At 41.1% G+C, this 17,270-nt stretch overlaps 1 protein-coding gene across 2 annotated transcripts in view; it reads left to right on the forward strand.

The window, feature by feature from the left end:
- The window catches only part of LOC132139445 (proline-rich protein 5-like), a 31,500-nt gene that overhangs the window by 6,074 nt on the left and 8,156 nt on the right, over positions 1 to 17,270 (forward strand). The gene's annotated exons all lie outside the window — the stretch shown is intronic.

Below are 17,270 nucleotides of genomic sequence, written 5' to 3' on the forward strand. Positions count from 1 at the left end.
TGAATGAAACTGTTGGTAAATCAACAGCCTGACAACTAGAACTGCTTTAAATAAATGAAATGAGTGAACACTTCAACACCAGAGTGATGTGGGTTTGGTCAGTTTCTCTCATCGGTCAGTCGCAGGCTCATCACAGTTGACTAGTCTTTATTTACTCAGACAGCACCCCTGAAGAACAGACACATGGACTGATGGGGTTTTCCTCACCGGACGTTTTCTTTTATTTCCAGTACAGTCGTGGCCAAAAGTTTTGAGAATTACATAAATATGGGCTGGGCATGCTCTCAATCAACTTCTGGGCCAAATCCCGACTGATAGCAACCCATTCTTTCATAATCACTTCTTGGGGTTTGTCAGAATTAGTGGGTTTTTGTTTGTCCACCCGCCTCTTGAGGATTGACCACAAGTTCTCAATGGGATTAAGATCTGGGGAGTTTCCAGGCCATGGACCCAAAATTTCAACATTCTGGTCCCCGAGCCACTTAGTTATCACTTTTGCCTTATGGCACGGTGCTCCATCGTGCTGGAAAATGCATTGTTCTTCACCAAACTGTTGTTGGATTGTTGGAAGAAGTTGCTGTTGGAGGGTGTTTTGGTACCAATCTTTATTCATGGCTGTGTTTTTGGGCAGAAGTGTGAGTGAGCCCACTCCCTTGGATGAGAAGCAACCCCACACATGAATGGTGTCAGGATGCTTTACTGTTGGCATGACACAGGACTGATGGTAGCGCTCACCTTTTCTTCTCCGGACAAGCCTTTTTCCAGATGCCCCAAACAATCGGAAAGGGGCTTCATCGGAGAATATGACTTTGCCCCAGTCCTCAGCAGTCCATTCACTATACTTTCTGCAGAAGATCAATCTGTCCCTGATGTTTTTTTGGAGAGAAGTGGCTTCTTTGCTGCCCTTCTTGACACCAGGCCATCTTCCAGAAGTCTTGTCCTCACTGTGCGTGCAGATGCGCTCACACCTGCCTGCTGCCATTCCTGAGCAAGCTCTGCACTGGTGGCACTCCGATCCCGCAGCTCAATCCTCTTTAGGAGACCATCCTGGCACTTGCTGGACTTTCTTGGACGCCCTGAAGCCTTCTCTACAAGAATTGAACCTCTTTCCTTGAAGTTCTTGATGATCCTATAAATTGTTGATTTAGGTGCAATCTTAGTAGCACAATATCCTTGCCTGTGAAGCCATTTTTATGCAACGCAATGATGGCTGCACGCGTTTCTTTGCAGGTCACCATGGTTAACAATGGAAGAACAATGATTTCAAGCATCACCCTCCTTTTAACATGTCAAGTCTGCCATTCTAACCCAATCAGCCTGACATAATGATCTCCAGCCTTGTGCTCGTCAACATTCTCACCTGAGTTAACAAGACGATTACTGAAATGATCTCAGCAGCTCCTTTAATGACAGCAATCAAATGCAGTGGAAAGGTTTTTTTGGGATAAAGTTAATTTTCATGGCAAAGAAGGACTATGCAATTCATCTGATCACTCTTCATAACATTCTGGAGTATATGCAAATTGCTATTATAAAAACTTAAGCAGCAACTTTTCCAGTTTCCAATATTTATGTAATTCTCAAAACTTTTGAATAGAAGAATAATTAGTACTTATGCTTCATCAAATTCACCAATGATGCAGAATAAATGTTTAAAAGTGCTAATAACTTCAATATATTAATGAGGTTTTTTTCCACATGTGAGCAGCATCAGTGTGAGATGATCTTGCTTCAGTTTTGTCCACTGGCTGACAGTCTTCGTTTATGACAGGCTGATACAGTCACAGATCTAGTAAGCTGTTACTTTACTTTCTTATTTATTTTGAGTGGTAATTTTACTCCCAGTCATAAGGGGGCATTAGGGAGTCATTATCAGTAAAGTTTCTCTAGATCAGAGAATAAGAGGTGTAGGAAGTTTGAGAAGGGACACTTGTGAGCTGGGAGTGTTTGCTCTCCCCATGCTTAACCAAACCCTTATTGAGGAACACTAGTGTTCTACATCTCAATGCAAGTTACTTTTTGTTTCTTTAGTATTGTCAGAGGTTTTATAGTTGGCAATATACTTTGCTTCCAGAACCTCATGTTGTATTGTTTTTGTTTGTCTAGAGGGTTTTTGTTTCCACTTAATTTTGAGGGAATCTCAACTCAACTGGTCAAGGTTTCTAATTACAATCTGCTTCATCTTTGGACTTCTAAATTGATCTCTACTCTACTCTGGATTGCCGCTGTGGATTATCTTGGACTTCATCCTTTTAATCTCCTAAACATCTACAATACTGTGATGAACCCAGGACATTTGCGGATATTCAGACATTAAAAGGTTATGCCTCTAGATAGGGACATACTTGTTACACAATATATGGGTTAGTCATGTATGGTATTTAATGTTGTGTGCTCCTTAAAGAAATATATTATGCTATTCAACGGTGATTGATCCCCCTTCATTTTCTTTGTGACATTTGTTACAAGACTGTTACAAGTCGTCGGCAAAAATATTGGCCCCCTTGGTAAATATGATCAAAGAAGGATGTGAAAATACCATTATGCCATTATGAAATAAAGGTTTTTCCTCTAATACTCATTGGACACAATTATTGGCCCCCCTAGAAATTCTTGAGTAAAATATCTCTAAAGTGTATTCCCATTCATATTCACAATTTTGAGCACTCCAGCGTGATTATAAACATGAAATTATCCAGCTCTGGTTTCCTGTTTCACAGAAATATAAAGAGGAGGGAAAACTAAGCCCAAATTCCCTTAATCATCCGTCACAGTGAGAAAAACCAAAGAATATAATTCTGATGTGCAGCAAAAGATAATTGAGCTTCACAAATTGGTGAAGTGGATTTAAGAAAATAGCTAGAGCAGTGAAAATTCCCATTTCCATCATCAGGGCAATAATTAAGAATTTCCAATCAACATAAAATGTTATGAATCTGCCTGGAAGAGGATGTGTGTCTATATCTTCCTAATGCATGGTGAGGAGGTCAGTTTCAGTGGCTAAAGACTCTCCAAGGATCACAGCTGGAGAAAATAGTTGAATCTTGTGTTCAGAAAACCTTAAAACAAATTGTCAAACAGAACCTACATCACCACGTTGTTTGGGAGGGTTTCAAGAAAAAATTTCCTAGCTCATCCAGAAACAAACTAAAGCATATTCAGTTAAATGAGACTGGCTTCTATGGTCAGATAAAACTAAAAATGAGCTTTTTAGCAGCAAACACTCAAGATGGGTTTGGTGAACACTGAGATAAAAAGTACCCCATGTGTACAGTGAAATATACTGCTGTATTTATGTTGTGGGCCTATATTTCTGCTGGAGGTCCTGGAAATCTTGTTTAGATACATGGCATCATGGATTCTATCAAATACCAACAGATAAAAAATCAGTAAGTGACTGACTCTTTTAGAAATCTTATAATGGGCCATGTTTGGATCTTCCGACCGTACAATAACCCAAACACAAACCTCAAAACCAACACCGAAATTGGTCACTGAGAAAAGTTAGAGCTGTTAAACTGGCAAATAAAAAAAAAAGAGGTTTCAAAAAGAATTCAATAAAAGAGTGTCCTTAATTGTGTCCAATGTGTATCAGTTAAAAACATTTATTTCATAATGATATTTCCCCTCATTTTAAATTCTTATTATCCAATGAAAGGATACATTTTTTTAAAATTTTTTAAATAAAAGATCAAAAGGTTTTACAATGTAGATTAATTTTCACAGCCTTCTTTGATATTTACCAAGGGGGACGATATTTTTGGCCACGACTGTACATATCTTGCTGCTGTTATGATCATTTTTTTTAATTTTCCCCTAAAATGTGACCTAATTGTTCTGCATTTGGTAATGCCATAAAATTGTTTAATTTGTGGAAATATGCAGCTCTAATGTTGTGATAGTAATCCCAGTGCAGTAAGAAATGCTCCTCTGTTTCCAGCTCTTTCTGTGAGCACAGTGAACATAGTCTCTGTTCTCTGTCCGTGTTGTCCTCTCTCTATAGCCAGACACTGATCACTCAGTCTTTATATTGTTAGTGTCTTTCTTAATTTGTGATGTTTTAAACAGCTTCAGTATTCTGCTGGTTTGTGGTCTCTTTTCGGGTCTAAATACAGCTTCATTTTCTTTTGTAATTTAGTGGCATGTTTCAAGAAATGTAATTGTGTTTTTATAACCGTGTGATTTGGTTGGGTCGGATTGTGCTGTGCTGGTTTGAGTTTAACCTGTTGTAGAACTGCACTCTTCTGCAGGTTCTGCTTCTGCCACTGCAGATCTTCAGTCTGGTAAGAGCTCGGATCACTGCAGGGCTTCAGTCTGGTAAGAGCTCGGATCACTGCAGGGCTTCAGTCTGGTAAGAGCTCGGATCACTGCAGGGCTTCAGTCTGGTAAGAGCTCGGATCACTGCAGGGCTTCAGTCTGGTAAGAGCTCGGATCACTGCAGGGCTTCAGTCTGGTAAGAGCCCGGATCACTGCAGATCTTCAGTCTGGTAAGAGCTTGGATCACTGCAGGGCTTCAGTCTGGTAAGAGCTCGGATCACTGCAGATCTTCAGTCTGGTAAGAGCTCGGATCACTGCAGATCTTCAGTCTGGTAAGAGCTCGGATCACTGCAGGGCTTCAGTCTGGTAAGAGCTCGGATCACTGCAGATCTTCAGTCTGGTAAGAGCTCGGATCACTGCAGATCTTCAGTCTGGTAAGAGCTCGGATCACTGCAGGGCTTCAGTCTGGTAAGAGCTCTGATCACTGCAGGGCTTCAGTCTGGTAAGAGCTCGGATCACTGCAGATCTTCAGTCTGGTAAGAGCCCGGATCACTGCAGGGCTTCAGTCTGGTAAGAGCTCTGATCACTGCAGGGCTTCAGTCTGGTAAGAGCCCGGATCACTGCAGGGCTTCAGTCTGGTAAGAGCCCGGATCACTGCAGGGCTTCAGTCTGGTAAGAGCTCTGATCACTGCAGGGCTTCAGTCTGGTAAGAGCTCTGATCACTGCAGGGCTTCAGTCTGGTAAGAGCCCGGATCACTGCAGGGCTTCAGTCTGGTAAGAGCCCGGATCACTGCAGGGCTTCAGTCTGGTAAGAGCTCTGATCACTGCAGGGCTTCAGTCTGGTAAGAGCTCGGATCACTGCAGATCTTCAGTCTGGTAAGAGCCCGGATCACTGCAGGGCTTCAGTCTGGTAAGAGCTCTGATCACTGCAGGGCTTCAGTCTGGTAAGAGCTCGGATCACTGCAGGGCTTCAGTCTGGTAAGAGCCCGGATCACTGCAGGGCTTCAGTCTGGTAAGAGCTCTGATCACTGCAGGGCTTCAGTCTGGTAAGAGCTCAGATCACTGCAGATCTTCAGTCTGGTAAGAGCTCGGATCACTGCAGATCTTCAGTCTGGTAAGAGCCCGGATCACTGCAGGGCTTCAGTCTGGTAAGAGCTCGGATCACTGCAGATCTTCAGTCTGTAAGAGCTCGGATCACTGCAGGGCTTCAGTCTGGTAAGATCTCAGATCACTGCAGAGCTTCAGTCTGGTAAGAGCTCGGATCACTGCAGGGCTTCAGTCTGGTAAGAGCTCGGATCACTGCAGATCTTCAGTCTGTAAGAGCTCGGATCACTGCAGGGCTTCAGTCTGGTAAGATCTCAGATCACTGCAGAGCTTCAGTCTGGTAAGAGCTCGGATCACTGCAGGGCTTCAGTCTGGTAAGAGCTCGGATCACTGCAGATCTTCAGTCTGGTAAGAGCTCGGATCACTGCAGATCTTCAGTCTGGTAAGAGCCCGGATCACTGCAGATCTTCAGTCTGGTAAGAGCTCGGATCACTGCAGGGCTTTAGTCTGGTAAGAGCTCGGATCACTGCAGGGCTTCAGTCTGGTAAGAGCTCGGATCACTGCAGAGCTTCAGTCTGGTAAGAGCTCGGATCACTGCAGATCTTCAGTCTGGTAAGAGCTCGGATCACTGCAGATCTTCAGTCTGGTAAGAGCCCGGATCACTGCAGATCTTCAGTCTGTAAGAGCTCGGATCACTGCAGAGCTTCAGTCTGGTAAGAGCTCTGATCACTGCAGGGCTTCAGTCTGGTAAGATCTCAGATCACTGCAGATCTTCAGTCTGGTAAGAGCTCGGATCACTGCAGATCTTCAGTCTGGTAAGAGCTCGGATCACTGCAGAGCTTCAGTCTGTAAGAGCTCGGATCACTGCAGAGCTTCAGTCTGGTAAGAGCTCGGATCACTGCAGATCTTCAGTCTGTAAGAGCTCGGATCACTGCAGAGCTTCAGTCTGTAAGAGCTCGGATCACTGCAGATCTTCAGTCTGGTAAGAGCCCGGATCACTGCAGATCTTCAGTCTGTAAGAGCTCGGATCACTGCAGAGCTTCAGTCTGGTAAGAGCTCGGATCACTGCAGGGCTTTAGTCTGGTAAGAGCTCGGATCACTGCAGAGCTTCAGTCTGGTAAGAGCTCGGATCACTGCAGATCTTCAGTCTGGTAAGAGCTCGGATCACTGCAGAGCTTCAGTCTGGTAAGAGCTCGGATCACTGCAGATCTTCAGTCTGGTAAGAGCTCGGATCACTGCAGAGCTTCAGTCTGGTAAGAGCTCGGATCACTGCAGGGCTTCAGTCTGGTAAGAGCTCGGATCACTGCAGGGCTTCAGTCTGGTAAGAGCTCGGATCACTGCAGAGCTTCAGTCTGGTAAGAGCTCGGATCACTGCAGAGCTTCAGTCTGGTAAGAGCTCGGATCACTGCAGAGCTTCAGTCTGGTAAGAGCTCGGATCACTGCAGAGCTTCAGTCTGGTAAGAGCTCGGATCACTGCAGATCTTCAGTCTGGTAAGAGCCCGGATCACTGCAGATCTTCAGTCTGTAAGAGCTCGGATCACTGCAGAGCTTCAGTCTGGTAAGAGCTCGGATCACTGCAGATCTTCAGTCTGGTAAGAGCTCGGATCACTGCAGATCTTCAGTCTGGTAAGAGCTCGGATCACTGCAGGGCTTCAGTCTGGTAAGAGCTCGGATCACTGCAGGGCTTCAGTCTGGTAAGAGCTCGGATCACTGCAGAGCTTCAGTCTGGTAAGAGCTCGGATCACTGCAGATCTTCAGTCTGGTAAGAGCTCGGATCACTGCAGAGCTTCAGTCTGGTAAGAGCTCGGATCACTGCAGAGCTTCAGTCTGGTAAGAGCTCAGATCACTGCAGATCTTCAGTCTGGTAAGAGCTCGGATCACTGCAGATCTTCAGTCTGTAAGATCTCAGATCACTGCAGATCTTCAGTCTGGTAAGAGCTCGGATCACTGCAGGGCTTCAGTCTGGTAAGAGCTCGGATCACTGCAGAGCTTCAGTCTGGTAAGAGCTCAGATCACTGCAGATCTTCAGTCTGGTAAGAGCTCGGATCACTGCAGATCTTCAGTCTGGTAAGATCTCAGATCACTGCAGATCTTCAGTCTGGTAAGAGCTCGGATCACTGCAGGGCTTCAGTCTGGTAAGATCTCAGATCACTGCAGATCTTCAGTCTGGTAAGATCTCAGATCACTGCAGATCTTCAGTCTGGTAAGAGCTCGGATCACTGCAGAGCTAAATAAGAGCTAGATAATTTTCTTCTGGCTGAATTGTGTGGATGGATATTTCAGTGTCCTGATGCTGGATGTTGTTAGTCGTGTTATTTTGCTTCTGCAGCTTCAGGGGCCGCTGTAGAGGCGGCTCTGGCCTAATGGTTAGAGAGCTGGACTAGTTACCAGAAGGTCACAGGTTCGAGTCTTGGTGCTGGCAGGTGTTGTAGGTGGGAGAGAGTGAATGAACAGCACTCTCTTCTAGTGTCGTCAAAAGACCCGGTACTTCGGTACCAAGTCGGTACTAAAAAAATGTAAATGTCACGTTACCAGGTTTCTGTAAGTACCGGTGGTACCGAGGACCCGTTCAAACCCAGTTCTGGATGCATACAGCGCTATGATTTCCGCGAAGCAGAAAACGCGGACGGTATCTCAAAATCCAGTCATGAAAATGAAACTTACATTTTAATATGGACAGTCACGGAATTTGTCAAAGTTAGCATAAATTAATCAAATCAAATCTCCATATGGACCAAATAAGCCGCAAAAGTTGGTTGAAATCTGCATCCTGCATGTTCTGCGTGGATGTCTCTGTGTGAATGAATGATTGGTTTGTTTACTACATAGAATGAATCGCATGACGCTTGCAATAATGAGGACATAAATACACAAACAACATCACCAGAACTGTTCTGAGTCACTTCACAAGCATTTTACCGTTTCATTTGAGTAAAACCAGTGTCAATTTAAAGGTATTCACGGAAAACCGTCAAAACAGCCTCTACATTGCGAGTAAATCACTCGCATATGTGAATAAATTTTACTCAGGGCGACTAAATTGTCTATTGTTAGCCATTGGCTAATAAATTCTTAGATTTTACTCGCCAGTGTGTGTGATGTGTTCGAGGCTATTATAAGATTGGCGCAGATATATTTTCACTCGCTGAACACTGACTGAGCGCTTCAGAGTTCTCTCTCCAAGCGATCTGTACTTTTCAATTCATCTCAATGGACGCACAGTACACCTGTATTTGCCTCTTTTACTGTCTATGGTATTTGCCGAACTGTAAACTCTGTGTGAAGGAGCACGACTCACCGTCGCTTTACTGATCGCTCTGTTTCTCACACATGCAAAGAGAGAGAGTCTTACCACGCTGAATCGACATGCTACATGTAAACTATATTCTTTGTTGTCTTCTCCTGTCAAAATAATGTAGTTCATTTAGAATTATTCATATTTTCGAACAAGCAGAAGATATGCCGGTTTCTCCGGTAGTGGGCGGAGCTAATGTGCAAATGGCAATTTCATTGGCTGGCGCTCATCTATTACCGTCCCTGTTTTGATTTCAGCAAATCAATTCGACCGAACGCAGACAACGTGATTAATATTCATGAACCCAGCAGCTCATCAATTCATAGTGCATTGGATATACATTAGTATGATAGTAGAATTAGTAGTATTATTATCTTTTAATAATAATTATGATTATTACTTTATTTTTTTACAGAAACCCTCAATGAACAAAAATATCTTAAGCATCACCACCAGTCTTAAGTTCAGATAAATGACAAATATGCATTCATTACAAATTCATTTTTACATAAAGGCATTGTGCTAAAAATATTACTATTATTTTGTAAAATGTATGTGATACTGCTACTACTGTTAATTAAAAATTAATCACACAATATTTCTTCCATGTTTTAATTTTAATAGCAAATCCCCTTTATTTACCAAAAAATAAAATGTTTAAATTTCATAAATTAAAAGACAAATTAAATTTGGGTGAAACTTGTTTACTGTTTTTCATAATTATATTACTTGTAGAAGAACTTTATACACAATTGTAAATAAGTATAAAGAATGCCATTGGTTTTATTTTTAGTGATAAAGTTATTTTTTTTTAATTAGCATATTTTTGTGTTTTGCTTTGGTACCGAAATTGGTACCGAGAACCGTGGATTTTCACTGGTATCGGTACCGAATACTGAAATTTTGGTACTGTGACAACACTTGTCTCTTTCCCTGAACTCTGGTTCTTTTCTGGAATGTTAGTATTTTAGTTTTGTTAGGATTCATGGTCAGGGCCCAGGTCTGACAGAACTAGGTTCTGCTGTAGACCCTCTTCTGCTGGAGACAGCAGAACCAGATCATCTGCAAACAGCAAGAGACTTATGTTGGAGTCAAGTCACATTTATTTATATAGCACTGTAAACAAAAAAGATTGTGTCAAAGCAACTGAACAACGTTCATTAGGAAAACAGTGTGTCAATAATGCAAAATGACAGTTAATTTCAGTCTGTGTGCATTGAATCTAGAATATAAGAAAGTTTGCTTTTTTGAAATATTTCCATGACATTCAAATTTTTGGAGATGCACCTGTATATGATCACTATGGTTACCGCTACAGGCAAAATTGAGGCAGCTACCAGCTCCTCGTAGGACCCCGGGGTCAGGAGTCATAGCAATACACACGTCAGTGGCAGCACCATCGTCGTGTGTTTGACAACAGAACAGCGTGTAGTGAGAAGGTGGTTACAGAGTAATGGTTAGATTATTATTGTGCTTCAGCCTGCGTCTGCCCTGACCCGATTCTTTAGCACCAAAACAAACACACCCATACTCCAACAGGACCTGCTCCGGTGGCCGAGAGAGATAAACGTGCTGCAAATGACAAAAATACCTGCAAATTATGAATACATCTTCATCAGTTTGACAACACGTGCTGCAAATACTCACAATACAAACAAATAAAGAAATGTGCTGCAAAACCACAGATGACATCAGAAATATTTAAGGGAACCGTAAAGTGAAAAATATATCTGGGGCATAATTTATCAATGTTTGCTCTGAAAAGATCTTTGTTTATTTTAACAATCCTGGTCATACGGCTCCTTAGCTTTTTTTGTGTGTGTGTGGATATTATTTGCCTAAATAAGCTTACTAAATACACAATTACTGTAACTGAACGGTTATGTAAGCTGGCTAACTTACTTTTACAACTTGCCTTACAAAAACTAAACATAGCCTATGGTTTTACTATTGAAGTGAATTAATTAATAAATACATTTATTATATAAAAAAGCAAACAAAAAAAATTCAATTCAATTCAAGTTTATTTGTATAGCGCTTTTTACAATACAAATTACGTTAAAAAAACGTTACAAAGCAACTTTACAGAAAATTATGTTTCTACAATATTTAGTAGTAGCTAGTAGTTTGTGCACGTTTGACAGGATTTTAGAAAAAATAAAAAATAATAATACAAGACGTAGTCAGCTAGAAGATGAACTATCAATATTATTAATTAACCCTTGTGGGTTATTGGGGACGTTTTCGTCCACTAGGGGGTAAAGTTGAGTCTTATTTTGGCCACAACTTTCTCTGTGTTTGAGCTAATGGAATGATTTTTGGTGACAAATCTTATTTTGACCCATATTTTGGGAAAATGCTTTGAAATTTTTCAAAAACTCAACGGTACACTGTGGGCAAATTCACTACCCTTTCGGGATGTTCGTGGATGAAAACATCCACTAAATTAAACTGCTGTAAAAATGTATCAGATAAATATTTTTTTCAATTTTTTTTTTGCATAAATCTATTAATCAGCCTCAGTCCTGATCAAAACTACCAAATTTAAAAAAAAAAATTCCAAGATTTTAACTTTTTAATTACCAAATTCATAAATGATGTCACTGATTTGGGAAAAAAACACACAAAATTACATATTTTCAATATAAAAAGTGATTGTGGACTGGATTTTTTTTAACCTTTTATCACAGTCTTGGGCATGTCAAAGATTAGTAACAAGATTGGCTTTGATGCATTGTTAGTTTTTGTGCAGCATTAGATTTAAATTTTTTCTCCCTAATTAGCTGTTGGTGGCTGTTTTTGCCCCATGGACTTCCATTATAACGACATTTTTTGATTGCAAAGCCATGACACCATATAATCATGCATTCTTGATTGTTTGTGGTTTTCACTTTTGGGAAGAGGTAAAAAAATGTATTTCTACAGTTGATCACTAGGTGGGACCATTAACCCTTTAAATAGGCCTGTGCAAAAAAAGGCTTAGTTTCTGGCTTGTATATGGAGTTATATGGAGTATAACAGCAAATTATAGTGTTTGTGTGTGTGTGTGTGAGATTCTTGATTGTTGGTGGTTTTCCCTGTTGGGAAGAGGTAACATTTGTTATTTTTACAGTTGATCACTAGGTGGGACCATTAACCCTTTAGATAGGCCTGTGCAAAAAAAGGCTTAGTTTCTGGCTTGTATGGGGTTATATGGAGTATAATAGCAAATTATAGTGTGTGTGTATGTGTGATAGAGAGAGAAAGAGAGGGTGTGAGAGAGACCTTTGTGCACTTACCTTGATGTACAGTATTTGAAAAAATCAAAATATGCACCTCATGCTCTCAGAACTACATGGAATAAACAATAAAAAAAGAAGTGTGTTTATGCACCTGCTTCCTTTTGATGGTGAAAAGTACATATGGCCTATAAGTGAAATGCTCCTCTTTTCTTGATGGTAAAGCCAGTTTAAAACCTTAAAATCCTGTAAAAAAATATACTTTGCATCAAATTTATGAACATAATGTATTATGAACCAAAATGCAATACCAACTTCAAATAAGCTGCAGCTCGCTGGAGGGGTAACGCTACATAATCATTTCTATAAACTTTGGTACAAGTCAAGCCCTTTCTCGTGTTGCTTGCTGCTTTTCTCACCATTAAATATCCAGCACGATGGCATGCAAGTGTTTAAATCCACGTACTTTGCTTTTGTTTAGTCTATTCGCTTATTAAGTCTGACGTCACGTAGCAGCGCTTCCGTGTCCAAACGCTCTATCAGTTACCACGAGAAAACAACAAAAGGTGCTAATATAAACTGTGATAGAATACTAGTGAAAAAGTTATAAAATTAACCTTTAACTCCATACTGAAGTACCAGATAGCCAGACAATGAAAATATAAATATAAAAAAAATATCTTAAAATTATTTGTGTTTGGGACGCCATGAGCACGGAGACTGTAGTGTATATCGTAAGTTTGAAAGCGTTCAACTTAAATTATCAATATGAATAAACAGTGCTCATAAACGGCTGCTGAGGTCATATTCTCAAGTGAAGCGAGTTGAGGCCTGGACCCGGAAACAGCGCTTCTTACGTCATCACTTAACAACCGAATACTTTCACCACCATTAAAAGGCAGCAGGTGCATAAATACACTTTTGTTTACTCCATGTGGTTCTAAGAGCTGAGGTGTACATTGTGATTTTCTGAAATACATTATATGTAAATCCCGTGGCAAAACATAGAAACAAAATAGAGACATCATTAGCATAGCTGCTGATCCAACAAAGTAAAATTAGTTTAACCCAAGCTAAAGAATAAAAATGCAGATGCAACTACACTCACAATTTAAGAGATACATTATTCGAATGCTTGGCGAAAAAGATGCGTTTTTAATCTAGATTTAAACAGAGAGAGTGTGTCTGAACCCCGAACATTATCAGGAAGGCTATTCCAGAGTTTGGGAGCCAAATGTGAGAAAGCTCTACCTCCTTTAGAGGACTTTGCTATCCTAGGAACTACCAAAAGTCCAGCGTTTTGTGACCTTAGGGAGCGTGATGGGTTGTAGCGTGGTAGAAGGCTAGTTAGGTACGCAGGAGCTAAACCATTCAGGGCCTTATAGGTAAGTAATGATAATTTGTAACTGATACAGAACTTAATAGGTAGCCAGTGCAGAGACTGTAAAATTGGGGTAATATGATCATATTTTCTTGACCTGGTAAGGACTCTAGCTGCTGCATTTTGGACTACCTGTAGCTTGTTTATTGATGAAGCAGGACAACCACCTAGAAGTGCATTACAATAGTCCAGTCTAGAGGTCATGAATGCATGAACTAGCTTTTCTGCATCAGAAACAGATAACATGTTTCGTAGCTTGGCAATGTTTCTAAGATGGAAGAATGCAGTTTTTGTAACATTGGAAATATGTTTTTCAAAAGACAATTTGCTGTCCAATATAACACCCAGATTTCTGACTGTAGAGGAAGTAACAGTACAAGTAATCTACAAGATTCTGTGTGGTGTTTTTTGGTCCAATAATTAATATCTCTGTCTTATCCGAATTTAATTGGAGAAAATTATGTCATCCAATCTTTTACATTTTTAACACACTCTGTTAGCTTAGATAATTGGGAAGTTTCATCTGGTCTCGTTGAGATATATAGCTGAGTATCATCAGCATAACAGTGGAAGCTAATTCCGTATTTTCTAATAATATTACCAAGGGGCAACATGTATATTGAAAATAGAAGGGGACCTAGGACGGATCCTTGTGGCACTCCATATTTTACTGATGATAAATGAGATGACACCCCATTTAAATAAACAAAATGGTAGCGATCGGACAGGTAGGATGATCTAAACCATCTTAGAGTCTGCCCTTGAATACCTGTATAGTTTTGTAATCGATCTATGAGTATGTCATGATCTATGGTGTCGAACGCAGCACTAAGATCAAGTAAGACTAGAAATGAGATGCAGCCTTGATCTGACGCAAGAAGCAGGTCATTTGTAATTTTAACAAGTGCAGTTTCTGTGCTATGGTGGGGCCTAAAACCTGACTGAAATTCTTCATACAGATCATTTTTGTGCAGGAAGGTGCTCAATTGAGCAGACACAACTTTTTCTAAAATTTTAGACATAAATGGAAGATTTGAAATAGGCCTATAATTTGCCAGTACACTAGGATCTAGTTTTGGTTTCTTAATAAGAGGCTTGATAACCGCCAGCTTGAATGGTTTTGGGACGTGACCTAAAGATAACGACGAGTTAATAATATTGAGAAGCGGTTCTTCGGCTACAGGTAACAGCTCTTTTAGTAATTTAGTGGGTACAGGATCTAATAAACATGTTGTTGGTTTAGATACAGTGATAAGTTTATTTAGCTCTTCCTGTCCTATAGTTGTAAAGCACTGCAGTTTATCTTTGGGTGCGATGGATGAAACTGAAGAGTTAGACGCTGTAGAATCTACATTCGCTATTGTATTTCTAATGTTATCTATTTTATCAGTGAAGAAATTCATAAAGTCATTACTATTGGTGGAATATTTGAATCAGGTGGCGTCTGGTTATTTGTTAATTTAGCCACTGTGCTAAATAAAAACCTTGGATTGTTTTGGTTATTTTCAATGAGTTTGTGGATATGCTCTGCCCTAGCAGTTTTTAGAGCCTGTCTATAGCTGGACATACTGTTTTTCCATGCAATTTTAAAAACTTCTAAATTAGTTTTTCTCCATTTGCGTTCAAGACTACGAGTTACTTTCTTGAGAGAGTGAGTATTACTGTTATACCATGGCACAGTACGTTTTTCTCTAACCTTTTTCAATTTGATGGGGGCAACAGCTTCTAATGTATTAGAGAAAATAGTGCCCATGTTGTCAGTAATTTCGTCTAATTCATGTGTATTTTTGGGTACAAATAGCAGTTGAGATAGATCAGGCAGGTTATTTGCGAATCTGTCTTTGGTGACTGGAACAATAGTTCTGCCCAGACGGTAACGCTGAGACATATAGTTAATATCAGTTATACGCAGCATGCACGATACAAGGAAATGGTCTGTAATATCATCACTTTGGGGTACAATATCTATAGCAGTAAGATCGATTCCATGCGATATAATTAGATCTAGTGTATGATTAAAACGATGAGTGGGCCCGGTGACATTTTGCTTGACTCCAAAGGAGTTTATTAGGTCAGTAAACGCAAGTCCTAATGTATCATTTGCATTATCAACGTGAATATTAAAATCTCCCATGATTAGCGCCTTATCAACTGTAACTAGAAGGTCTGAGAGGAAATCTGCAAATTCTTTTAGGAATTCTGTATACGGCCCTGGTGGTCTATACACAGTAGCCAGAGCAAGAGATACATTAGATTTCTTTTGCATGTCTGACAGTGTAACATTTAGCAGAAGTATTTCAAAAGAGTTAAACCTGTATCCTGTTTTCTGGGTAACATTGAGAATATCACTATATATTGTTGCAACACCTCCTCCACGACCAGTCTGACGGGGCTCATGCTTATAACAGTAGTTCGGTGGAGTCGACTCATTTAGACCAAAATAATCATTTGGTTTTAGCCAGGTTTCAGTCAAGCAGAGTACATCAAAACTATTATCTGTGATCATTTCATTTACAATAACTGCTTTGGGTGTGAGTGATCTAATATTTATGAGCCCAAACTTTAAAAACTGTTTTTGTTCATTTGCTTTACATTTTTCTGGTTTAATTACGATAAGATTTTTTCTAGATCCTACATTATATTTTGACCTCACTATTCGGGGAACAGACACAGTCTTAATAGTTTTTACAGCACAAGTTCTTTTGTCATTTAAGCGGGTGGAACAAAATTCATCATAATAGTTATCTGAGAATTGTCTTACTAGTCACATGGAGCGAAGTGTCCTGGAGATGTTGTCAGAGAGCAGCTCCGCTCCGATTCTGCTGGGGTGTAATCCATCAGCGCGAAACAGCCTAGGACGCTCCCAGAAAAGATTCCAGTTATTAACAAATAGCAGTTTCTGTTCTTTACACCATGACAACAACCATTCATTTAAAGCAAAAAGTCTACTGAACCTTTCGTGTCCTCGTCGATACGTGGGCAGTGGTCCTGACACGATGATCGTCGCCGCGGGCGTCTTGCTGCGAACCGTCTGGATCAGGCTCCTGAAGTCCCTCTTCAGCATCTCCGTCTGCCGCAGCGTGGTGTCGTTAACCCCGGCGTGAAGCACGACCGCTCTGGGGCTCTCGTCGGCCTTCAGGATCGCGGGTATCTGCGCAGAAACATCGAGAACACGAGCACCAGGCAAACAATGAGTGTGCACTTTACCTTCGGCTAACGTAGCACTTACGTGTCGGACGATGGAGTCTCCGATGATCACAGCGTCGCGTCCTGTCTCGTGGAGGGGAGCGAAGCGGTTCCGGATGGAGATGTCGAAGGCAGGAGGGGGAGAAGTCGTCGCCCGGGACCCGGCTCGCGTCCTCCGCTGTGGATGCACCCAGGGTCCGTGGTGTCCCGGCGTCGCAGTGAAGGACATCTGGGAAGATCGCGTCCTGGGTGCACCGGGCCTGTGCAGAGAAACACACGGAGTAGACGTGGTGGGACTGTTAGCAGCACGCGGTATACTTACCCCGGACTTGTGAGCGTCAGCCCGGGATGATTCCAGCGCGGTTCTCCGCTCTCTCAGCTGGGCCTCCCTTTCCTCCAGGTCGCGAATCTGCTTTCCCACGGCCTCGAGCTCGAGCTGCACAGAGTGGAGACATTCATCCGCCATTAAAGCACGTAACAGTGAGTACAGCAGTGGTAATGTGTGTGAATAGAGTATTAGCAATGTAAGCGCAGTTAGCTGCAAACACGCTTGCTGATGTTAACGGGCTAAAAGCTAATAGCGGACCCGGGAGATCAAAATAAAACTAGTGATAGCGAGGCGCTCGATTGTTTTTGTTGCAGAATACAATAGAGGATATATTCACACGTTATATAAACGGAAACGATGATGTATAAAATTGATTTTTGAGTTAAAAATAGTCAATGAAAAGAATATAGTGACGGAGCTCAAACGCAGTACAGCCGCCAACAACAAACAGGAAGTGACGTATTCTCAAAAAAAATGGTTACTGTAATCATGCACAAATTAACCATGGATTTACTACTCTAACCATAGTTTAACCATGGTATTTATACAACTGTGGTTATA

Source organism: Carassius carassius, unplaced genomic scaffold (genome assembly GCF_963082965.1).
Source record: "Carassius carassius unplaced genomic scaffold, fCarCar2.1 SCAFFOLD_77, whole genome shotgun sequence".
Lineage (NCBI taxonomy): Eukaryota > Metazoa > Chordata > Actinopteri > Cypriniformes > Cyprinidae > Carassius > Carassius carassius.